The sequence below is a fragment of the Vulpes vulpes genome, chromosome 12 (genome assembly GCF_048418805.1).
Source record: "Vulpes vulpes isolate BD-2025 chromosome 12, VulVul3, whole genome shotgun sequence".
Classification (NCBI taxonomy): domain Eukaryota; kingdom Metazoa; phylum Chordata; class Mammalia; order Carnivora; family Canidae; genus Vulpes; species Vulpes vulpes.
Window position 1 is genome coordinate 7,487,675 of NC_132791.1, and position 26,043 is coordinate 7,513,717.

The 26,043-nt window shown below is 38.3% G+C and overlaps 1 protein-coding gene across 6 annotated transcripts in view; it reads right to left on the reverse strand.

Moving 5' to 3' along the window:
- The window catches only part of KIAA1958 (KIAA1958 ortholog), a 148,070-nt gene that overhangs the window by 111,594 nt on the left and 10,433 nt on the right, over positions 1-26,043 (reverse strand). The window contains exon 1 of one of the 6 annotated variants that reach the window (XM_072727666.1): positions 22,128-22,397. The exons of the other annotated variants lie outside the window; for them this stretch is intronic. The gene's annotated coding sequence lies outside the window, so the exon portion shown is untranslated. Of the gene's footprint in view, positions 1-22,127; positions 22,398-26,043 lie in introns of those variants that run through there. 6 annotated transcript variants of the gene reach the window in all.

Genomic DNA, 26,043 nt, shown 5'->3' on the forward strand with positions numbered 1-26,043 from the left:
TCTTAATGCCTGGACAATACTGTCTATTTAAAAGCCTTACATGAGGGGGGGATCCCTGGGTGGCTCAGAGGTTCAGCGCCTGCCTTTGGCCCAGGGCGCGATCCTGGAGTCCCGGGATCGAGTCCCACATCGGGCTCTGGCATGGAGCCTGCTTCTCCCTCCTCCTGTGTCTCTGCCTCTTTCTCTAGGTCTATCATAAATAAATAAATAAATCTTAAGGAAAAAAAAAAAAGCCTTAGATGAAAAAACCAGTACATGAACATGTTAGTGCCTGGATGAATTCATCACAAACACTTCCTGCTTCTTTATATAAAGCGGCAGTAACTTCAACTTGTTTAGTACCTCCCAGAGGTGTACAAAGGGGATTCCTTTCTTTAAACCCTGTAGAACAACTTAGATAAATATGGACACCTAGGCCACTGACAGTCAATGATCTGTATGGCATCGGAAGAATTCATTGAGGGGAACACACCAGAATAAAAAACTTACATAAGAAGCCTCCCAATTTCCCCCAATCCAGGGTCTCTAATAATGGCCCCTGCATCCTTTGTCCTATTCCTTCTCTTCTATGCTCATTCAGACTCAGTAAGTTGAGGGCCTATTTATTCCTATTTTGGTTATGTAAGTAGTAAGTTTCCAGAACAGCAACGATGTGGCTTCTCTCATTCAGGAGAAGTAAAACTGTGCAATTCTATGAGGACTAGAAAATTACATAAAAAGAAATATGTAATAAATTCTCCTTCATATAATAGGTACTAGGCAAAATTACTTTTATATATGAATAATTGCAACAATAAACACCAATAAAGCAGGAGTAATGGCATCATTAGGAACAGCCAAATAATTCAGGCAATGAAGAGACCACTGGTGGTCCCCAGAATCAGTCTACTTCACCATTACTGGGAATATACCATTATAAATAAATGAAAACCACAGGATATGCTCATTTTCTTAAGATTTGTATGCTTACAGGGAGGTCAACTACTGTGGATTTCAAGAGAGAATGTATTTCTAGTGTTTATAGTCCTGAGAGGATGGGCAAGGGGTGACTAATGGGAAAGCAGAGAACAAAATAGAAAAGGAAATGTGTCAAATGTCAACTCATAGCTAGCACAGTAAAATGTTCTCTGATTTTTCAGTATACAGAGAACACATTCCCACATATTTTCACTGATGAAATGCTCTCTGGCACACCAGTTAAAGAATCAACACGTAGTGTGCTTTACACGGAATGTGCTATAATCTGCTGTGGAGGGGATTCTGGGGAAATAAAACACATGCTATGTCTCCACAAGGACACAGAGGTCCAAAAAACGGTAACTCAATTAGTTTAGAATATAAATAAGAATTTTATCATAAAAACAGTGCTACACAAATTATCATTAGGTTCTCAGGCCACCCACAAAAATCTCATTTAACCCCCTCTGCTAACTAGAAACGGGGAACTATTATTGCTACATTCCACAACAACTAGAATTTTTACTATTATTTCTATGAGAAAATGCAACTTTAGTTTACCACAGATGGCAAACTCTGACCCCTTTGTAGGCATCAAAGCCCTACCTAGCAACAATCCCAAGATGCCAGGGCAGCAGCAGAGTCTTTAAATACTTACTAATTCTCTTCTACAGTGACTATTTAAACCTAAACCTAAAATAATTAAAATTAAATATAATTAAAATCTCAGTTCCTTGCTAGCCACATTCCAAGCGCTCAACAGTCGCATGTGGCTAATGATATCATAGTGGGAAGTGCAGGAAGAAAACATTTCCATCACTGCCTAAAGTTCTACTGGACAGCACTCACTACTTCACATCTTTATGAATTAAGGCTTCTCACTTTTCTAACAGCATCATAAACCAAAACAGCTCTCTGAGCAATGAATGGTGGTGATGATAGCGCAACAATGTGAATGTCCTTAATACCACTGATAGTATATCTAAAAATGGTTAAGATGGTATAAGCTTTCTGTTTATATGTATTTTACCACAACAAAAGGAGAAAAAAGCAACTCCCTCAGTTACACTCTTTCCTTGTATTACAAGGTGTGGTATGAATTGCAACTGGTCCCTAAACTGGACTTCCTTCAAGTATGAGACACACCAATGCCAAGAATTTGTAAGTGGTTGTGAGCACACAAAAAGGGGGCAATTCCTAGAGTCCAGTTCTACTGCCCATGCTTCAGTTTTCTGAGTTTACACATATCATTAGTTGGATCTTGGATCCATTCAGATTTTATTTCAACTAGACCCCTTCTCAAATTTCCACCACACATAATTTTGTCCTTCAGAGCTATGTTAATTCCTCAGTACTACCAGTGACATCTTTGTTGGCTTTGCATATGTGAAAATATAGATGGGAAATGATCGATTAACACTGAAAAAAGAGTTGAAATCAACGAGAGAAATAAGACGGGGTGCTCCCCCAGTTATGAAGTCTTATTCAAGTGTTGTCTTAAACCTTATAGGGGGTTTGCATATTATGCACACTCCCCAACTTGAGGCATATCTGATATATACAGTGACTTCCAGGAAAGAACTCCCCACATAAACAGTGCCTATTCATCCATAAGTCCCAGAATAGAAGCAAAGCCATCCAAATCAGAGCCAACTTTATCATTGTATCTCCATCTTCAGTTTTGTTTTAGCATTTCTTTTATATACAGAGAAATACTAACAACTTCATCAACCATGCTTAGGTCGTATATATTAAGTTTTCTATGGTTCTGCTAAACCACCCACACTACTTTCTTAATCCCATTTGTCAGCAGTCTGTAAACACAGAACAACTGGCCTTTGAAAGAAGCCAACTCTCCTGAAACAGCATCATATGTGTGATGTGGGCTCCACTGCAACCATCTGGCAACACACTCAGATTTACTGTTGGATGGATGAACCTACTACACTACCTCTCACTCAATCCTCAAATCTTAAACCAAAGAGCCACTTGAAAATTTCCATTCAGGTCAAAGTTCCTGCTAAATCTATTAAGACATAGTTGAGGGATCCCTGGGTGGCGCAGCGGTTTAGCGCCTGCCTTTGGCCCAGGGCGCGATCCTGGAGACCCGGGATTGAATCCCACGTCGGGCTCCCGGTGCATGGAGCCTGCTTCTCCCTCTGCCTATGTCTCTGCCTCTCTCTCTCTCTCTGTGTGTGTGACTATCATAAAAAAAAAAAAAAAAAAAAAAAGACATAGTTGAAAAAAAAAAAGACATAGTTGAGCAAACTTCTAAGCTTTTTTTTTTTTTTTAATAGGAGAATTCAAGGAAAGTTACAGATACTCATCACCCCATGGGTCTTATCTGCTATACACAGTGGTTCAATACACTATGCACAAAGTTTCACACAAGACAGGAATGACTCAAATCTTGGCTCCATCAATTACTAGCTGTATAACTTTGAATAATTTATTTAACCTCTGAGACACAACTTTCATATTTATAAAATGAAAATAACAGTAGCAATATTTCAGTTGTATGTCTGTAGCAAGAAAACGTATATAAAAGACTGACATCACATTCAGCAAAAAGGTTTTTTAAGAAACTTCTTTCTTGGGATCCCTGGGTGGCTCAGCAGTTTGGCACCTGCCATCGGCCCGGGGCGTGATCCTGGAGTCCCTGGATCGAGTCCCACATCAGGCTCCCTGCATGGAGCCTGCTTCTCCCTCTGCCTATGTCTCTGCTTCTCTCTCTGTATCTCTCATGAATAAATAAATAAAATCTTAAAAAAAAAAAAAAGAAAGAAAGAAACTTCTTTCTGCACGACAGCCACTGTCAAATTCAGCCAACTGCCTCTCAGGTTTTGCTGTATGTTCAGCAAAACTGTATGTTAAGCACTCACCTTAGCTCACAACGTCTGTCCTTAATAAATGGTAGCTATTATTTTTTACAATACTATACTCCTCATCCAAACCAGCTCTATCCCCTGACATCACCTCTGCTAGTCTGCAGATTCACTGACTGTATCTACTCATTAATTACGACATCTCAGAGCACACTCTATAGCCAGCCAGTGCCCCTGCCCCTCTCCAACTGGCACTCCGGCCCCCACTGTAGCTGACCTACCAGTGCTTATTAATAGTAGAGACAGTTCTGTAAAAGTATAGAGGTTATAGAACAACCTATACTAAACTGACACTAGAACATGTGCTCATATACACATCTTCCAGAAAGATTTGTGCAAGGACTCAGTTTTAATTGCTTTCAGAAAAATATTTCACTAGGAAATTCTAAACTATCTTTCCCAGGACTTTCAAAAATACAAAACGAGGTGAGGAAATTCCAGGCCAGAGACCAGATCTGATAAACGGCTTAAATTTCATATAATCCAAGGCAAAACTTCTAAAACCACATATCTACTGGTTGATGCTTTAAAATCATCACATCCAATTATGCACGTACCTGAAAAGTCTCAACATCTTACCAGGACCATCCTATCTCCACTCTTAGCATCTTATTCTTATGTGAGCTCTCAAATTAGGAATCCTAAGTACAAAAAAGAAATCAATTTCTACTAGCATCACAACTAGTGGCTCTGCTATGGGTACAAAAGATACTGCCCGGTTGTCATCACACAGCCCTGTATCTTGCTAATTCAAGCCACCCACACCTGTTAACTTGGGGATATTTCCACCTTCCACTCAATAATACAAGCAGCCTGAGCCATGTGGATTCAAATTTCCATTCCATCTAATGTGATCAAAAGACAGATGACTGATGTTAGATTCACACAATGAGAGTTAAGTTCCTGGGGCGCCTGGGTGGCCCAGATGGTTAAGCATCTGCCTTAAGCTCAGGTCATGATCCCAGGGTCCTGGGATCAAGCCCTACGTCCAGCTCTCTGGTCATGGGGAGCCTGCTTCTCCCTCTCCCTCTGCCTGCAGCTCCCCCTGCTTGTGCTCTGTCAAATAAATAAGTAGCATCTTTACAAAAAAAAAAAAAAAAAGAGTTAAGTTCCTGCACTGGTGTTCTGGGCAGCTATTCCAAGGACCCACTAGAGGTTGAGCCAAGTCCTGAATCAGTACATTTTCTCCAGCTTTAGACTAGGGGCTGGGTAAGGAGGATAAGCTCTATGGCTACACTCAAGGATCAAGCCACAGAAAAGTGGACATGCCAAGAAGAAATAAGGAAGCTGATCCCAAGTGGATCAACAAGGACCAGGGCTCAAGGTCAAAGTAAGTAATGAGAATGACTGCACATGTCAAGCTTATCATTTCTCCAAGAAGGAGAAAATTCTGGCTTTTCAAAAATATCAGGAGCTGAGATAGGTGTATGAAAAATAGAGACTGCATAGATATCAAATGTGACTTAGATGAAAGGAAACTAAGCCCAGAGCTACTTAGAGATGGTAGAGATACTAAACAAAACACAACAGGGTTAAGACCTGGGTAGCTGTTGTTGTGGGAAAATAGTATTTTCTGTATTTGGGATGAAGTACTAAATCAAAATATGAGATACCTTACCTGTAACATGAAATTTAGAGGACAATAAAGATGATCTACAGTTTCTTAGGGAAAACTATTTAAAATCAGAATTGTATGCCCAGCAGTGATCATTTCGACTATGTGGACAAAAATAAAGGCATTTCAGTTAGGGCAGTTAAGAGTATAGTAAGCCCAACGCACTTTTACTGGGAGGTGAGAAAAAGAGTAGAGAATGTATTCTGGTGATATGAAAAATAAATGAACAAAGATTCAAAACAGACAATAAATCAAAAAAAAAACAATTAGATCTGAATAATTTTTTTCAAATAAAGAATATATTATTTTCCAATGCTGATAAAATCTTTCTCAAAAATTATCATGCAATATGCCAAAAAGAAAATCTCAAAATTCTAAAAAGCAAAAACCATAATAAGCACAATAATCAAAAGAAGAAATCTTTAATATTATTTTAAATAGTATACATTATTCAGAAATACAAAACACTGAGAAGGAACACAAAATCCAAGGAGAACAGGATTCCTAGAATCCAGGAAGATGAACTGCTTTATATGCTTTTATTAGGAAAAAAAAATTTAGGATTGAAAAATAAGTTGATTAAATACTAAACTCAACAAGCTCAAAACATGACAAAAGAAACTAGAAGAAAAGGCTTACAAGTAAAGGAGAAATTAATAAAACCAAAAACAAAATGAAGGAGGAAATGGCAATCTAGCAAGTCACAATATAAGGGAAGAAAAAAAAGATCAAATGTAGACATTGTTTATTGAGCATATCCTAACTCCAAGTACTGCATGACAGGTGCTAGGGACAGAATGTTGGGGAAGAAAACAACATATGCTTATCTGACCCAAATCACAGATGGTCTAGAAAGGATTCCCAGAAGAAAAACTCAGGACCTTAGCATGTCTAGTTTCCATTTTTAATCTTTATAGTTTGACTTCGTTCTTATTGGAAAATAAACATTAACATTTACTTGTATTCAGAATTTTCCTGATGAACAGTAACAGTAAAAAAGAAAATCTGAGTATTTCTCACAGTGTCAATCCCTGTTCATTTCTCTGTTCCTTCAGTTTTCTTTCTTATCAGTCCTTCTCCATTCTCTATCATTCTCCCACCTCTAATTTTAAGTTTGTGGATGTTAATTTACCAAGGAAGTCCACAACTCTTACTGTAAAAATGTTAACCTAGGATTAATATGTTCACTCACCTGGACTATGGCGTATCATGTAGACAGTGGCAAAAGCATCAGGCATATGCTGTTGCTTTAACAGACATGATAAATAATGCACAACTAATGTAAAATATCAATTTCATCCTGTCTCAGGTTACTTGAGAGTATACCACATGCATTACCTTAACTACAACTGAAGGTAGTACTTCTACTCAAAGCCGTTGCTAAAAACTGAATTAAATTTCCTTGGAAGTAATATAAACATAGTATGTTTATCTACCTCTGTCTTTTCTATTTCCATCCTAAGTTTTTTAAAATGTAAAAGCAATGTTATCTGCTGCTTCCTTTCTACAAACCAATCCACTCAATTAAGCCAAATGTAAAATGGCAAGAAACTGTTTTCACTTTGTCATTTTTCCCAAACATACAAACTTAAGAACTCCTTGATCTTAATTAAGATGACATATCACCGAGGGGACTGAACTACCTCTCTTCTATTACACTGGTCCACTTCCTGCAATATAGTATATAATTAGAAACAAGACACAAGATAATGTATTTATACCAGCACTTACTAAAATACAAATGAAATGCTTAATAATCCAACAATTACATGAACATAATCCAATGGGATCAAATTATCCCCATATAATTGTTTCATGAGAAACAAGTTAGTACAAAAATGTCTTTGAACTCCAAAAGGTACACCAGCATTTCTTACTATTGTGACTTGTAAAAATAGAATGTATCTGCTGGAAAGCCTCAAAGAACTGAAGGATCTAGAGCTAATTTTCGTAATACACTTTACACAATATTTGCTAATTCAATAAATAATCAGAGAACCTACTATGTACCAGGTCCTAAGGAAGGCAAACTTATATTGAAATGTTCAGAGGAATCATAAGAATAATTCAAGGCAACTAATTCCCAAAAGCCTAAAAAGTCATCTATATTTAAGTTTGATAAAGATTTTGCTACTGTGAAATTACACTTAAATACTAGAATATGTGATATCCTGACAGTAACCAATACACAAAAACTAGATCGCGAAACTTCCAAATGCATCCTGAATAGTGTAGTATGCTATGAGCACAAATTTAGACATCATAAAGGAACATCTCATTTGTTTTAAATCTCACATTAGTATGATAATAGCATAGATTAGTAAAAGCCATATGATGTTTCATAGGGCAATCAACAGAGAAATCATAAACTAAAAACAGCAAAGAATGGTATTCTGCTTTCTTTAGCAGTCATATTCTAAGAGTTTTATTTATGATCTTAACTCTTAGATGGTGTTGCTGCTGATCCGTTTTAACTTTTCTATATATCGTATGAGGTAGAGTTCCAACTTCATTCTTTTATGTGTGGAAATACAGTTGTCACAGCACTACTTATTGAAGAGACTATTTTTTCCCCATTGAATGGACTTGGCACATTTGTCAAAAACCAACTGGCCCTAGATATACAGGTGTATTTCTAGACTGTCAATTCTATCCCATTAATCTATATTTCTATCTTTATGCCAACACCACACAGTTTTGATTATAATAGCTTTGTAGTAAGTTTTGAAATCAGGAAGTTCAAGCCCTCCAGCTTTGTTCTTTTTCAAAATTATTTTGACTATTCATGACTTACTTAATTCCAAATGAATTTAAGGATCAGTTTTGAAATTTCTGTACAAAAGGCTACTGGGATTTCACTAAGAATAGCTCAGGGGAATATTGACTTATTAACAATATTAAGTCCTCCTATCTATGAACATGGGCTTTATTTCCATCTATTTAGGCCTTTAATTTCTTTCAGCACTGTTTTATAGTTTCAGTGTACAAGTCTTTCACCGCCTTGGTTGTTTATTACTAGGTATTTTATTTTCTGAGATACTATTATAAATGGAACTGCTGTCTTAATTTCCTTTGGGGATTGTTCATTGCTTGTGTATAGAAGTGACTTGTGTGTTGATCTACTACCTTGCAACTGAATTCATTTATTACCTCTGGCAGTTTTCTTGTGGAGTCCTTGGTATTTTCTATATATAGGATCACATGCAAATAGAGATAGTTTTGCTTCTTCCTATGCGCTCTATGAACTCTAGTCACCATGGCCTCTTCAGACTTCCATCCCCCACCTTCTCAACTCAGGGAAACTAACTGGCAGCCTCCACTTGGGTTCCCTTCTGCTCACACCAAACCTAGAAACCCTTTCCAGGAAGTAAGCTGAGGAAGTCATGGGGTTTACCTTGTTTGTTTCTCATCTCTCAGAGATCACTGGTACTTCAATGCCTGATATCCAGTATTTTAAAAATCACTGTTTCTTGTTTCCGGTGGTGTGATGGTTAATTCTGTATGTCAACTTGACAGGACACACAGTACCCAAATATTTGATTAACATTAGGCTGGGTGTGTCTGTGAAGGTGCTTCTGGAGGAGATTAACATTTGAATCTGTAGACTACATAAAGCAGATTGCCCCCCCCACCACCGGTGAGTGGCCTCACCCAATCAATTGAAGACCTTAATAAAACAAAAAAGCTGAGTAAGAAGGAATTCTTCCTGTTTAACAAATGAGCTGAGTCATCAGTCTTTTTGTGCATTCAGATTCTAAGGAAACACTGGCTCTTCTTGGATCTTGAGCCTTCAGGCTTTCAGACTGGAAAGTACACCATTAGCTTTCCTAGTGGACTGGAATTACACATTGGCTCTCCAGGGTCTCAAACTTGCAGACTGCAGAATTTGGGAGTTCTCAGCTTGTCCAATAAGTGGCTCAATTCCTTATAATAAATATATAAACATACACATCCTATTGGTTCTACTTCTCTGTAGAACCCTAAAAATACAGGTGGAATGTAAATTTACTCTCAGTTACTCTACCTTGGCCAGAAGCATAAGTCTAGTGTTGTTTTTCTTTTTTTTAGTTTAGTGTATTTTTAAGACATTTTATTACAAGGCAAGTAATAACAACAGTCATGAATACTTTTTTTCTTACTTTTCTACAAGATTCATATTTTTGTAATAGACATGGCAAGATTCTTTGCATTACATAAACAAAATACAGGATATGGAAGAGGAAGAGGTCGGTGTAGAAAACAGTAAAGGGCACTTCAGGTGCACCTGGGTGGCTCAGTTGGTTAAGCGTCTATCTTTGGCTCAGGTCATGATCTTGGGGTCCTGGGATCAAGCCCTATGTCGGCTCCATGCTCAGTGAGAGTCTGCTTCTCCCTCTCCCTCGGCCCCCCTCCATTCATGCTCTCTCTCCTTCTCTCAAATAAATATTTTTTTTAAAAAAGGAGATGGACTTCATATTTTATAAAACATTTACACATACTTGTCTCATTTCATATTCTGAACTGTAAGACTAAACTATTAAGTATTTATAATTTCATCGTGCAGATACTGAAATTGATTCAGAAAATGTAAGTAAGTTAACCAAGGCCAGCTAATAAAGGCAGGACTTGAACTCAAAACTTTTGACTCAAAATTACTTGCTCTAAAAAAAAAAATTACTTGCTCTGACATAAAAATCTCAGGTAGGAAATAGTGACTTATGAAGACATTTGACTAAAGGGAAAAATACCTGTAATTTAGAATCAATCAGATCTGTGTCAGAATTTCTTTCACTGACCAATTCTTTGATCCACTGGGACCAAAAGTCCATTGATTCTAGCATGCTTTCACTGTCCCTCATCCTCGCTTCTTTCTTTATGCAGGTTAGATTTTGCAGTACATCACTTAAAACAACTCCTATACACACTCAATTCTCTCATCCCTTTCTTTCTCAACATAACCTAATGACTATTTTCACATCAAATTTAAGATCACTAAACTCAAGTGGGTCCTCAGGGCTACCTAGTAATTATACTTAACTCTCTAGTCCAGTGGCTCTCAAACATGTTTGTGCATACTAACCCAGAAAGCTTGTTAAAACACAAATTGTTTGCCCTCACCTCCAGGACAGTAGGTCTGATTCCAATTCAGCAGGTCTGGAATGAGACCCAAGAATTTGCATATCTAACACATTTCCAGATAATCTTGGTGCTGCTGGTCCAGAGACAACACTTTGCTCAAGTCCATGCTCTCTCTACCGTCCTAATCGAACATCTCTTCAAATTTCCAATGGCTTCTGCTACATTCTTACTCTCAGTGAGGAAACAGAAGCCATCAGAAGACAATTTCCAGGGCAGCCCAGGTGGCTCAGCAGTTTAGCGCCGCCTTCAGCCCAGGGCCTGATCCTAGAGTCCCACGACTGGCTCTCTGCATGGAGCCTGCTTCTCCCTCTGCCTGTGTCTCTGCCTCTCAATCTCTCTCTCTCTCTCTCTCTCTCTCTCTCTCTCTCTGTGTGTGTGTGTGTGTCATGAATAAATAAAATCTTAAAAAAAAAAGAAGACAATTTCCATACGCTCCCAATGTCAATCTACTTACCTCTCTGACATCATCCCCTTCTCAACCACTCTGTCCCATCTGCAAAACTCTCCCTGCTCTTCCTCAAATGCACCAACCCTGTCCCCACTACAGGGATTTTGTATTGGTTGCCTGGAATGTTCTTCTCCCCAGATATCTGTATGATTTGCTCCTTCACTTCCTTAAATCTGCTTTAGTGTCCTCTTATTAGAGACAATCCCCCCCCCAAAAAGAGACACCTTCCAGACCACCCCACAGCCCCCCACCGCGACATGTGCCTGGCACTCCCTAACTTGAATTCTTTTTCTCCACAGCACTTATTATCATCTGATCATTTACTTAGGCGTTTGTCTATTGGGTATGTTTAATTTTGTGGAGACTGCGTAGAAGGGAGATAGCCAAATTCCCTGGGATTAAAGAGAGTTAGTAATAAAGGAAAGGTAATACTGTAATCCATTTATTTAAGAATCTGGCTATGAAGAAAAGGAAACAGGAACAAGATGTAGCAGGATCAAGCAGAGGTATCTCAGGATGCAAAGGCAGAGATAAAGGAAAGGGGGCCAGGACCAGTGCAAAGAAGTTTAAGGACGCTGAATATTGAAAAAATGTATGGGAGGGGCACCTGGGTGGCTCAGTGGTTGAGCATTTGCCTTTGGCTCAGGTCATGATCCAAGTCCTGGGATGGAGTCCTGAGTCCGACATCCATAAGGAGCCTGCTTCTCTCTCTGCCTACGTCTCTGCCTCTCTCTCTCTCTGTGTCTCTCATGAATGAATAAATAAAATCTTGAAAGAAAGAAAGAAAGAAAGAAAGAAAGAAAGAAAGAAAGAAAGAAAGAAAGAAAGAAAGAAAGAAGAGAAGAGAAGGAATGTATGGGAGACAAAATTGCTTAACTATCTGGAAAGAATGGACTCACAGGGTACAGGATTTTTGCTTCTGCTTTAAAGCAGGTATCTCCTACGAGCTTACTATAATGCAGAGCACTGCAGGAAACAGTTCATACCCACTGTCACATCTAATTTAGTTTATCTCCACAATAACTCTAGGAAGTAGGAATTTCCATCTAGACTTCTCTGTATATAATCAGAGACCTCTTCTAACTGATTTGCCCACACAGGTAATTAACTGCTTATGCTTAGAGAATTCAGAAATCACCTTGGCTCACAGGAACCAACCTTGCCTGACTGACTCCATAGTGTCTTCATACAATTTACCCTCAGGTGAACTCTTAGAGCTACACCAAATACTTTTTCATCACAGCTACTCTAAATCCTTTCTTCTCATTCTTCTTAGTTGCCATTTCCCTCTTAGCCCTTCCACTTTCAGCAGAAAGCCTTCATTCACTCAAAATATGGAGGGTACCCAACAGAAAATGTTTCAACCTCTCTGCCCTCCACTTTAAGCTTTCATCTTATTCTCAAAAATACTCTTTTCCTTTGTGCTATCACTACTCCTACAAATGGTGATCATTACATGGTTTCCTTTCCTTTCCAACATCTGTAACCATTTTTCTTGCCTTATCTTAGGACTCTAACACAGTGGTGATAACAGACATCCTGATCTCGTTCCTCCTAACTTAACCCACAGGTCTTCAATGTTTTCCTCATTTGGACATACCTTTAGTGTTTCCCCACCAAGAATGGGCCTGGCTTCTCACAACAATGTTTGTTTTAAATGCTCAAGGATTGGGGATCCCTGGGTGGCTCAGCGGTTTAGCGCCTGCCTTTGGCCCAGGGCGTGATCCTGGAGTCCCGGGATCGAGTCCCGCATCAGGCTCCCGGCATGGAGCCTGCTTCTCCCTCTGCCTGTGACTCTGCCTCTCTATGTCTATCATAAATAAATAAAATATTTTAAAAAAATAATAAATGCTCAAGGATGGAACATCCATAAGGAATCAGTTCAGGCTCACACAAAACTTCCTCTCTAGGATAAAGTTTATCCATACACTATTCTAATACAGCCAGAGAAGACACTAGATGTATCCATATAACTTTGTTACTTTATCTTCTTTTTAACCATATAGAGTAGCTTCCTTATCTGAGCTTTTGCTTTCCGAGATTTCAGTTACACATCAACTGGGGTCTTGAAGCAGATGATTCTCCTGACATAGTGTCAGAAGGTCAATAATAACCTAATGCTACGTCATTCACCTCACTTCACCTCATCACGTAGGCATTTTATCACCTCACATCATCAAGAGAAGGGTAAGCACAGTACAATAAGGTATTTTGAGAGAGATCACATTCATGTAACTTTTATTACAGTGTATTATTATAACCGCTCTATTATTATTGGTTGTTAATCTCTTACTGTGTTTAACTCATAAATTGAACTTTATCATAGGTATACATCAATAAAAACTCTATGTGTGTGTGTGTATGTATATATAAGTGTGTATATATATATATATGGTTTGGTACTATCTGCAATTTCAGGCATTCACGGGCGGTCTTGGAATATATCTCCCTATAGATAAGGGAGGACTACTGCATTATCTTTCTAGGCATTTTACTCATAAGTCAGCTATTTGTTGAAATGTTTATTTTAGTGTCTTCTTTATCACCAAATAATTTTTTTTCTCTAATAACAAGAAATGCAGGCATTGTATGCTCATTTCACAAAAGTACCATATAGGTGACTAGCCTGTAAAAGTGAAAAAAATTTAAATTGAACCATATAGTTTAACTAGTGGCCAGCAGGGCCAAATAATCTTATACAAATCTTATTAGAAAAAAGAAAATTAGACAATCAGCTTTATGGTACAAATCAGCCATCAGAAAACTGATCTCAAAAACAATTCTCAAATGTTTAATAATGTATATTTTTATGACATGACTTTCATCTGTTGTTTCACCTTCCAGCTAGACTGAATCAGATTTTAAACACCCTTATGGCATTGTACATATGCAGGGAGCAAATGCAATCTATTGAAGTGAAGTACTATGTGCAAAAAGGGCTCAATTAAATTGTGGAATGTTTCTTGTAAATTAAAGCCCTATTGAATAATCATCTTCCATGCAAATTATCTTTCATGGGGTGTTCCAACAATGTGCCATCATCATATGTAGCCGCTTTAATACATGCTTATTTGTAATGCTTGACATAATGAATTCTCCCTCTTTATTCCTGAAGAAATGAGAATGAGATTTTAAGCTTTTTAATTTTTCCTGCTAGACTGTCTTTGTGAATGTACCAGTAGTGAGAGACTATTTTTTCATTACCTACAGTGCAGAAGAATGATTTATCCAGATGCACTACTCACACATTTATCAGAAACAACAGTTTAAATGGATTTCTGATGGAAAAATACCACAGTATCCCCCCCTCAAAACACAAATCTTCTCTGGAAACCCAGAAGCTTACTCTCCTAATCCTTATCTCAAACGTTTAAGGTTTCCATTCTTAAGAAAACAGAAGAAAGTCATATGCTAAAATGTAAATACACAAAATAGAGGCTGTTAGCATAAAGTATCAGGAAGATCCACCTACTTCCTAAAATTTATACAAAATTGTATGCTGTATGTGCAGGTGTGCATTTTCTGAGAAGAGAATTCAAACTTTTTATCCAATTCTCAAAGGGGTCAAAAACCTACAAAAAAAAGATTAAGAATTACCAAGTAAAGCTAAGAGATACACTATCTCAGTCACACTTGATCTTACAGAAACAGAAAGTTTGATTGATATCCTAGTCGACAGGAATTTAGTTCCCCTCATGCTAATGTTATATATTTACCAAACAGACAAAAAATTCTTACTTGAAAGAATCAAACTAGTCAATCACAGTCATTTCTTAAAACCAGAAGAGAGATTCCATATGTCCTTCCTGAGTATTCAGATTAATTATGTGCCTATGATATACCAACCCAGCCCTGAAAAGGATAACAAACTCAACAAACAAGGGTGTTCAGGCGAAATCTGAGTCATATGCTACTCTTTGGACCAGAGCCTGGTGTAGCAGCAGTGGGCTGGGAAAGAAAGTCTAATTCAGTGTCACAATTTTCATGTTTCATGAAGGTCTCTGTAAATGTATGGCTTCCTTCCACCCACCTCCAAATGCTTCTAAAAGTCCTTAGCTTAACTATTAACTAAATCATAAATACTGAATTACATTTTAAAGAACTTTCGCAGTTTAATATAATGGACTAGGAAAATTCCAAGGGACCTTCAGGTTCAATTAAATACCACAATTGCTACAACAGCAATGTCCTACTGAGCATATAAGTATCTGAGTCCTGTTAGGAACTCACTACCAAAACCACCAGACTTCTAGTTAAGCACAATCCCCAGGTTCTATTCAGAATTAACATGCCCACAGAAACCCTAAGTTATAATCCATGATTCTGCAAGGAAGGCAGAAAGTTTCTTATGAAGCTAGTGTGGTAGAAACACTGCTGACTACAACTGTACTCACCCAGCTATGTTAAAAAGAAAAAGGCAGCAGCATGACCAAGTAAAACTTCTGAAGAAAACAAAACCAGCACTGCAAAAAGATTCAGACTTTTCCCACTAAAAAGTAACAGAATTTTATGCAATCCCCAAATAGTCTCAAACACAAAATACATTAGGGACACAGTGTGTATATAAAATTACCCTTCACTAAGACAAATACCAGTAAGAAAAATATATCTAACTTTATTTTTACAAATTGCCAAAGTACTCTGTAAGTTAAATTTTGTTTTTTCCATACTTCAAAAAAGTCTTTAAAGATCTATTTATTTGGGGATGGGGGAGAAAGCAGGGGGGAAGGGCAGATGGAGGAGAACAGAGAAACTTTTTTTTTTTTTTTTTGGAGTTCAATTTGCCAGCATATAGCATATCACCCAGTGCTCATCCCACCAAGTGGAGAAGAGAGAAATTTTAAGCAGAATCCTAGCTGAGCTGAGCACAGAATCCAACTAGGGGCTGGATCTCAGGACCGTGAGATCATGACCTGAGCCGAAACCAAGAGTCCGATGTTTAACTGAGTGTGCCAACCTGGCACCCCCATACCTCAAATTTTAACAAGTTTTATTATATATTTTGAGGGGGTTTTCTAGAAAAACTTTTTTAAATGTTAATTCTTGGGACTCCTGGGTGGCTCAGCGGTTGAGCGTCTGCCTTTGGCTTGGGGCTCAGGGTGTGACCTTGGGGCCCTGGGATCGAGTCCCACATCGGCTTCCCACAGGGAGCCTGCTTCTCCCTCTGCCTATGTCTCTGCCTCTGTGTTTCTCATGAATAAACAAAATCTTTTAAAATAAATAAATAGGGTTAATTCTTAACTATCAGCTATTACATGAGTTCTGTGGTGCTCAACCTCTCTGAAGTTAAGGGCACTCAAACACTAAAATTTTGGTGGCACACTTCAAAGGACAGGTTACACCCTCCACACTCTACTTGACTCCCTTTCACCACTGTGTGTCTGTGTATATGGAGCTCTTTACTGCCCTGACCTATATCCGCATAAAACAAAGTTCTTGCATGCTCCAGTAAACAAGCAATCTTTCCTAGAGCTGGATGGACACTGTGCCAGCCAGCTTTTAGGCCAGCCAATGGCCTTTTACCACTCATCTTGCTCTGTGTTTTGTCATATGATCCACTTACTCAGGCCATTCACCTAAGTCACAGTATTTCTGCTACTCAAATAAAAGTAAGTATTCTTTCCCCTCCGATTCGATAACCATCTGTGAAGGGTTTATAGCATAAATGCTACAACAGCAGGGTATGAGGCCACTGTGCTAATTAAGATGATCAGCTTCACAATGTTAATAAACTGCCACATGTTCTCTATGAAGTCAAAGTAGAGAGACATAAACACTTTCAACACCACAATTCAAGTATTTGCTGAACTCAATTTTCTCTGGTACTTAGTGTTCAAATACCTTCCCTTCCTGATATTTAAGCCTCAATAATCATTTGGTCTAGGTGCCTGGCATTCTACCCACATGAATTCATTTAATTTTCACAACAGCCCTATGGGGTATATACTTAGGATCAAAGCATCTTATAAGTGGGAAACTAACGCGCAGAGAGGTTATGTACTAATAAGGGCCAGAAACAAACCCAGGCAGTCTGAGCTCTATTACATCCATGGTCTTAACCAGGATGCTCGCCAAAAGAATTCATTATTAACACATATCTGCTACAGTGGTTTTCCCACTAAGAAGATTTGGACAACACAGATTTAGATTTCATTACTATCAAAGATTTTCTTTTTATGTTAGAGATTAGGTAAGTCATTAATCACAAAAATCATTAAAGTGCAAAATAACCTCAGATTAAATAGTGATGGGACAAACATCTAAGAAAAAGAACTGAAAGCCTGAGTTCCTTCACTTCTCCAAATCATTTCCTAACCTATAAAACATAAAATGAAGGAGTTTAAGTACATAAGCTCCACAGTTCCTTCTGACTCAAACACTGAAAAAATAATTTAAAAACCAGCAACTCCTTAGATGATTTAAGACAACGCCATCTGGGGCACCTGGGTGGCTCAGTAGGTTGAGCATCAACTTTTGGTTTTGGCTCAGGTCATGATCTCAGGGTCTTGAGATCAAGCCCTATGTCGTGCCCTGTGCTCAGTGGGGAGTCTGCTTGAGATTCTCTCTCTCCTTCTCCCTTTCCTTCTGCCCCTCCGTCCTGCCTTCACCCTTGCGCACTCTTCCTTTCCCTCTCAAATAAATAAATCCTAAAAAAAAAAAAAAAGACAGTGCTATCCACTGGCAGGCTACAATCAACTAAAAGTAACTGATTTCTAAGGTATGCAAATTCCTTCAAGTTTCTAAATATCCATTTTATTATAGAAGACAGCCAAATTATAGCAAGTGTTGGCAAGAAGCATAATTCATAATCCCAGGACATTAAAAATGTTGGTATTCCAAGGTATTTTCTTCCAGTCTTTTCCTTATTATGCATTGCTTTACATGACTGTCATTACTGAGCAGAGAGGGAGGGAAAATGGAAGTGAGAAAGAGCACTATTTTTACTTGAACAATTTATGATAGGGATTTTTCATGTTGCTAGAGGTTGACCATGATGGGCCCTCACTGCCACCCCACCTCCATTACCTCCAACCTCACCCCCTGCTACTCTCCCTGTCCTTCACTCTATCACAGCCCTTCATCTTACTGCTGTTCCTAGAACAACACATCAGGCACAGTTCCAACTTTGTCCCTTTGTACTTGCTTCTCCCTCTGCCTCAAATGCTCTTTCTCCAGCTACCTGTATGTCAAGCCCTTTCACTTATTTCAAGTTCTTACTCAAAAGTCATTTTCTCAGAGAAAGAAGGCAATCTAAAAACATCAAGCCCTCACCCTGAAATTTTTCGTATCTCCCTTCCCTTTCTTCTTCCATCTTACCACTAACCTCTTACATGTTATTTTATGTACTTGGCTTGTTTATTTCCTATCTCCTCCACTAAAATTTAAGTTCTATGAAGGCATGAATTCTAGTCTTTACTGATTTGCCAGCATTTAGAAAAGTACCTAACATATACCAAATGCCCAATAAATATGTACTGGATGAATAATCTGTATCACCATCATTTTAAATGGCTATATTCGATTCCATCAAGTGCTTACACCAGGATATAACTAGTAATTCCCCAACTGGTGGATACTAGTTATTGCTAATCTTTTACTACTCTAAATAGTGCTCTAATGTAGAGGTCAGCAAACTTTTTCTGGAGAGGGTCAGATAGTAAATACTTTGTTTTGCAAGGTTTCTGAAATAACTACTAAACTTTCCCACTGTAGCACAAAAGCAGCCACAAACAACAAATGGTTGTAACTGGATTTGGGGTGCAGCTGGCCAGATTTAGCTTGTGATCTCTGATCTCTGCTTTGCTCAAGTTTTTGTGCATATCTTTCCCCATCTTTTCTATTAGTAGAATTACCAGATAAATGGGTATAGACAGATCTATGGCTCTTGATACATTCTGTCAAAATGCTTTCCAAAATGATAATCATGAAGAAGTGGAGCAACTGGGACCCTGACACACTACTGCTGGCAGTATAAACTGATACAATCACTCTGGAAAACTGGCAGTCTCTACTAAGGCTGAGCATATATACCCTATGACTCAGCAATCATTCAGGAAGATTGGGTTAGATATGGGAGGGAGTATAAGGGGCTCCTCTAACGTGCTGATAAAGTCCAGCTTATTGCTATGAATGCTAGTCATATTTATCCACCTTGTAATAATTCATCAACTGTATATACAATATGCTCATTACTGGCACGCATATTGTATTTTGGAGGGGTTCATAAGGTGCCATCCCAAAATATGGCACTTTGGCATACTATTTCAGGCGGAAAGCACACGAGAAACAGCTAATGCAGGAAGTTCTCTCTGACCTCTCTCTTTCTACCTAAAACCAGGTCACAAAATTTCCCATGAGGTAGATGCCCTCCTTATAGCAGAAAGGGAAGAACATTCTTAGCACTAGAGACTGGGAGATGATGCCAAAATGGATCTGTACAAATACACTTACTAAAATAACCCTTATCTTCCATTAGTTTCTCCCATATATTTTCTAGTTACTGTCTCACAATTTATGGCTGCTGGCTGAAACTTTGTCTAGTCACTTCTCCACAAATATATAAATTCTTTGTTTAAAATATATATAAACTTTCATTTCTAACTGCTTCTTTGGGACTTCATTTGCCTTATGAAGACTCCTGTGTGCACACAAAAATATTAAAGAACACTGTATGCTTTTCCCCTATTAATCTGTTTATTACTTAGGCCAAGTCACAGAATCTAGGAGAGTAAGGGGCGGTTTTTCCTCCCTTACACCTTCAAAGTTTCAAAAAACAAACAAACAAAAAAAGAATTCTCTAGACCCATCAGCAATACATAGGAGAATAACTTCCTCTCTTCCTTTCCCCTCACCAGCAATGGGCAATATTTCATATTATATTTTTGCTACTTTGATAGATTTTTTAAAAAAGTAAATGGATTAAGAAACAAAACAAAGAATAGGGAAAAAAGAGACAAAAAAACTAGACTCTTAAATATAGAGAACTGGTGATTACCAGTGAGGAGGTGGGTGGGGGGAATGGGTGAAACAGATGAAGGGAATTAAGAGTACACTTTTGGTAATGAGCACTGAGTAACACAGAATTGCCAAAACTAATGTATACCTGAAACTATATAACACTGTACAGTAATTTTACATGAAGGCAGGCAGGCAGGCAGGCAGAGGCTCTTTTGAGGCACAAGTCTGTTAAGCCCCCAACTCTGGGTTTTGGTGGTTGTGATCTCAGGGTCATGAGAACAAGCCTGAGACAGGCTCCACACTCAGCCCAGAGTCTGCCTGGGATTCTCTCTCCCTGGATTCTATCTCCCTCTGCCCCTCCCCCTCATGCACACACCCTCTGTCTCTCTCTCTAAAATAAGTAATTAAATTAAAAAAATAAAGAAAGAAAGAAAGAAAATTAAAAGTAAATGGATTGCTGTATTATTTTATGCTTAATTACTAATGAGGCAAATAACTGCTCTTCATTCTACCTATTTTTCCCTGAAGTTTAATTAATTCTTTTGTAAATCATTAAAATATTACAGTGCCATGAAGACCTCAACTGTCACATTGCTGCATTTTCTCCAAACTGTTGCCTTCCCTTTTCACTTTACTTTAATAAAAACTTTAAAAGTTTAAGTTTTCACATAGCCAAATTGGCTGACCTTTCACCTATGTATACTTTTCTCAAAAAACATTATACAGAATTACATTCTTCCATTATTAACAAAAATATTGTTTCTTATTACATAATATATAAGGATATCTTTACTTCTCAGGACAATAGTTTGCTCTTAGAAACACAATTATCTATTTGAATGATTAATAGGAAGGCATCAACTAAAAACATATTAAGGCAAATCTATAGGATGAATTTTGACTCAAAATAATTTTTAAATAAGAAAAATCCTAGGAGTAACTGGATGGCTCTGTCAGTAGACCATGCAACTCTTCATCTCAGGATCATGAATCTGAGCCCCACATGGGGGAGGGGGGCCAACAAGGAGGGTATTGGTGAGATAGAGTTTATTTAAAAAAGAAAAAAAACCCTAAACATTTTTTGAAAGCTAAAAGTTGTATGGTGATCTAGTCTTGTAAATATTTTCTTTTTGAATATATGTAATGCAAGTAAATATATTCAATAAACAATATATATGATTATAAATAATTTGTCTATGAATATATTGTTATGAATATATTTAGTATATGTGAATATAGTCTTGATATGTAATACTCATAAATTGGGGGGGTTTGTTTTTTTGCTAACTGGCTGGCTTCTTTCTGACAGATGAAAGTCTTACCTATATACCTAATATTTCTCTAATGATGTGTTTATATACTGTTAAGTTATAAAATCTATATTTTCCATTAATAAAGTAATTGCCTAAAATGTTTAGGGTCCTGGGATGGAGTTCCACATCAGTCTCCCAGCAGGGAGCCTACTTCTCTCTCTGCCTATATCTTTGCCTCTCTCTGTGTCTCTTATGAATAAATAAATAAAATCTTAAAAAAAAAAAGGGGGGGACATTCCTTAAAATGCTGCTCTGAAAGTAGAATGGGAATACTTTCAACTAAAATTTCATGGAAATCTTCAAAGGCTATTGAAACAAGGTTTTGGTAAATCCATGAATTTGATGGATTTGTCAGTTGGGGGATGGAAACTTCCTTGCATTGGTTGTAGGAAACCAGTCTAATGTTGCAAAACTTCAGAGCCAGAATAGCTTAAGTGAATTTTCTAGGGCAAGAAACAAATTTGTCTCTGTTTGTGTTCATCCAGATGCCAGAAAAGAATTCTTGGCAGATTTCCAGAAGTAACTGAATTGCCACCCTTTATTTAAATTTAACCAAATGTGGGAAACATTTTCCCTAAAAATAATTAAAATTTTAAGTTTCATCAAAGAGATAAACTTTATACAAAAATCCATTAATGTAGAACCCTGTTTTCTCAAGATGCCAGATAAAGTATACTTATTATTATTGAGCCATAATTGTCATGAAAATGTTAATGCAAGTAATTTAGAAAAAAACTGAATTCTCTGAAACAAATACATGTCGACTTATCACTACATTATAAAGAAGATAAACTGAAAAAACTGTTTAGTAATCAAATTACTGCATATCTTACCTTTTTTTTTTTCCTAATTAGATATTTGTCCACTTTGATCAATAGGAAAAAAAAAGAAGTTTTCCAAGATAAGGACAAAAAGATCATGCTTAAGAATGAACAAGGAGGAAAAAAAAAAAAAGAATGAACAAGGAGGGCAGCCCGGGTGGCTCAGCAGTTTAGCACCGCCTTTAGCCCAGGGTGTGACCCTGGAGACCCTGGATTGAGTCCCACTCAGGCTCCCTGCATGGAGCCTGCTTCTCTCTCTGCTTGTTTCTCTGCCTCTCTTTCTGTGTCTCTCATGAATAAATAAATAAAATCTTTAAAAAAAAAAAAAAAAAAAGAATGAACAAGGAGAGGGCAGCCTGGGTGATTCAGCGGTTTAGCGCCGCCTTCAGCCCAGGGCATGATCCTGGAGACCCAGGATGGAGTCCCATGTCAGGCTCTCAGTGTGGGGCCTGCTTCTTCCTCTGTCTGTGTCTCTGCCTCTCTCTCTGTGTCTCTCATGAATGAATGAATCAATGAATCAATGAATGAATGAATGAATGAACAAGGAGTTCTAAGCAAGCTGAACAGTAGCAAAGGCTTAGTTTTGGACTCTCCTCAAATCTATTCACAAAAACAGATGAAGTAAACCAAGAAATAGATGCATACATATGCTCAACCTGCTTTTTTTCTTTTGCAAAGATGCAAAAGCAATTCAATGGTGGAAGGATAGCTTTCTCATCAAATGGTGCTGGAGCAACTGGACATTCATAGGCAAAATATGAACCTCAACCTAAACTTCACACCTTAAATAAAAATTAATGCAAAATAAATCAGAGTTAACTATAAAATGTAGAAGGTGGGGATCCCTGTGTGGCGCAGCGGTTTGGCGCCTGCCTTTGGCCCAGGGCGCGATCCTGGAGACCCGGGATCGAATCCCACGTCGGGTTCCCAGTGCATGGAGCCTGCTTCTCCCTCTGCCTATGTCTCTGCCTCTCTCTCTCTCTCTGTGACTATCATAAATAAATAAAAATAAATAAAAATTAAAAAAAAATGTAGAAGGTGGAGCACCTGGGTTGCTCAGCTGGGTTAGGCTTCTGCCTTCAGCTGAGGTCATGATCTTGGGGTCCTGGAATCGAGCCTCATATCAGATTCTCTTGCTCAACAGGGAGTCTGTTTCTCCCATTCCCTCTGTTCCTACCTCCCACCCTGGGGACTTCCCCCCATCAAATAAATACTAAAATCTTTTTAAAAAATTAAATGTAGAACTTAAAAACATGGAGAAAACATAAGAAAAAAATCTCTGAGATCTGGGGTTAGGCAAAGAGTTCTTAGATTTGATACCAAAGCATAATCCATAAAAGGACAAATTGGTAAAACTGAAATTAAAATCTTTTGCAATGTGAAAGCCCATGTGAAGAAGATTAAGACAAGGTACATACTGAAAAAAACATTTGCAAGCCCTAACTGACAAAGAACAAAGGATTAGTAACTAGAATATATAAAGAACTCTCAAAACAGTAAAAAAATTAAAAATCCAATTAGAAAATAGGCAAATGACACACATTTCTCAGAAGAGGATATACAGATGGTAAACAAGCATATGAAAAGTTGTGCTATATTAGCCATCAGGGAAATGCAAATTAAAACCACAATATCGGGACGCCTGGGTGGCTCAGTGGTTGAGCGTCTGCCTTGGGCTCAGAGCGTGCGTGATCCCGGGGTCCTGGAATCAAGTCCCACATCAGGCTGCCTGCAGGGAGCCTGTTTCTCCTTCTGCCTATGTCTCTACCTCTCTGGGCCTCTCATGAATAAATAAAATCTTTTTAAAAACCCCACAATATTACTACACATACATTGGAATGGCTAATATAAGAAATGATGACAGTAAACGCTAGCAAGGATGTGGAGGAACTAGATCACTTATATATTGTTCGTAGGAATATAAAATGGTACAATCACTCTGGAAAAGTTTGGCAGTTACTTAAAAACTAGACACATAATTACCATAAAATACTGCAGTGACGCTCCTTGTTATGTATCCCAGAGAGATTACAAATTACTTTCATAACAGCTTTATTTGTAAAGGTCAAGAAATGGAATCAGCTCAGATGTGCTTCAACAGATGAAGTTAAATAAACTAGGATATACTCACAGATTACTCCTGTTATATGAAACAACCTAGATGAATCTCCATGCTTATTGGAAAAAACCAATCTCGGGATCCCTGGGTGGCGCAGCGGTTTGGTGCCTGCCTTTGGCCCAGGGCGCGATCCTGGAGACCCAGGATCGAGTCCCATGTCGGGCTCCCGGTGCATGGAGCCTGCTTCTCCCTCTGCCTATGTCTCTGCCTCTCTCTCTCTCTGTGACTATCATAAATAAATAAAAAAATTAAAAAAAAATATTTAAGAAAAAACCAATCTCAGGCTCCTGGGTGGCTCATTTGGTTAGGTATCTGTCTTTAGCTCGGGTCACGATCCCAGGGTCCTGAGATCAAGCCCACGTTGGGCTCCCTGCTCTGTGGGGGGGTGGGGGTGGGTCTACTTCTCCCCTGCCCTCTGCCCCTCCTCCCTGCTTGTGTTCTCTCTCAAACAAATAGATATTTTTTAAAAATTTTCTCAAAGAAAAAAGTCTATTGCAAAGGTTACATATAATGATTCCATTTATATAGTATCTTTTAAATAACAAAATTTCAGAAATGGAAGACCCATTAATGGCTGTCAAAGGTTAGAAATATGCTGGCAAAAAGAAAAAAAAAAAAAAGAGGGATCCCTGAGTGGCTCAGCGGTTTACCACCTGCCTTCGGCCCAGGGCATGATCCTGGAGTCCCAGGATCGAGTCCCACATCAGGCTCCCAGGATGGAGCCTGCTTCTCCCTCTGCCTGTGTCTCTGCCTCTCTCTCTCTCTGTCTTTCATGAATAAATAAATAAAATCTAAAAAAAAAAAAAAATATGCTGGCAGGATGCAAGCAGACTAGAACGGCTGGTAGAAACAGGAACATACATAGGTGATAAAATGTACTGTGCTGATCCTAATACACACAAATGTACACTAATACACCTGACAATCTGAATATCTGTAGTGGATTGTACCAAAACCAATGTATTCATTTATTAGGGCTACCATAACAAAATACTAGATTGGGTGACTTAAATAACAGAAATTCATTTTCTCAAGTCTGGAGGCTAGAAATCCCAAGATGAAGGTGTCAGCAGGTTTGGTTTCTTCTGCAGCCTCCCCCTGGCTTCCAGATAGCCAAGTTCTCGCTGTGTCCTCACATGGTCTTTCCTCTATACATAACATCTCTGGTGTCTCTTTCTGCATCCAAACGTCCTCCTCTTACAAGTACAGCAGTCAGATTGGATTAGGACCACCCTAAAAGCCTTAACTTAATAAGCTCTTCAAAGGCCCTACCACCAAATACAGTCATATTCTGAGGTACTGGGGGTTCAGACTTCAACATATGAATCTGGGGGTAATACAATTCAGTCCAGAACAATTAATATCCTGTTGTGATGCTGTTAATATAGTTTTACAAAATCTTCCCATTTGAGGAAACTGGGCAAGTAGGCAAAAAATCTATTCTTTCTTGTAACTGCAAGCAAATCTACAATTATTCCAATGGAAAAACAAACACATGGATGAGAACAATAGGATAACAAAAGACAAGATGTTCAACAAAATTAGGTGATGAGGTAACCCCCTGAACCCCAGATGAGTGGGCAAAACTAAAACACACACACCAAAAAAACAGAACTCCGGATCAGCAACTGGGCAGATGAGAGGAGAAAGAAGAGGCTTCTGATGTGAAGATGGTGAACAAGAAATTACCAACAATCACTCTCAAAAAGAGAAGACCCACTGGGGTGAAACTGGATCCAGAAAAGTAAAGTTTGGCTTCTAGGGAAGACAAGACCTGGTAAGAAAACTGTTGGAATTAATATCGAAATC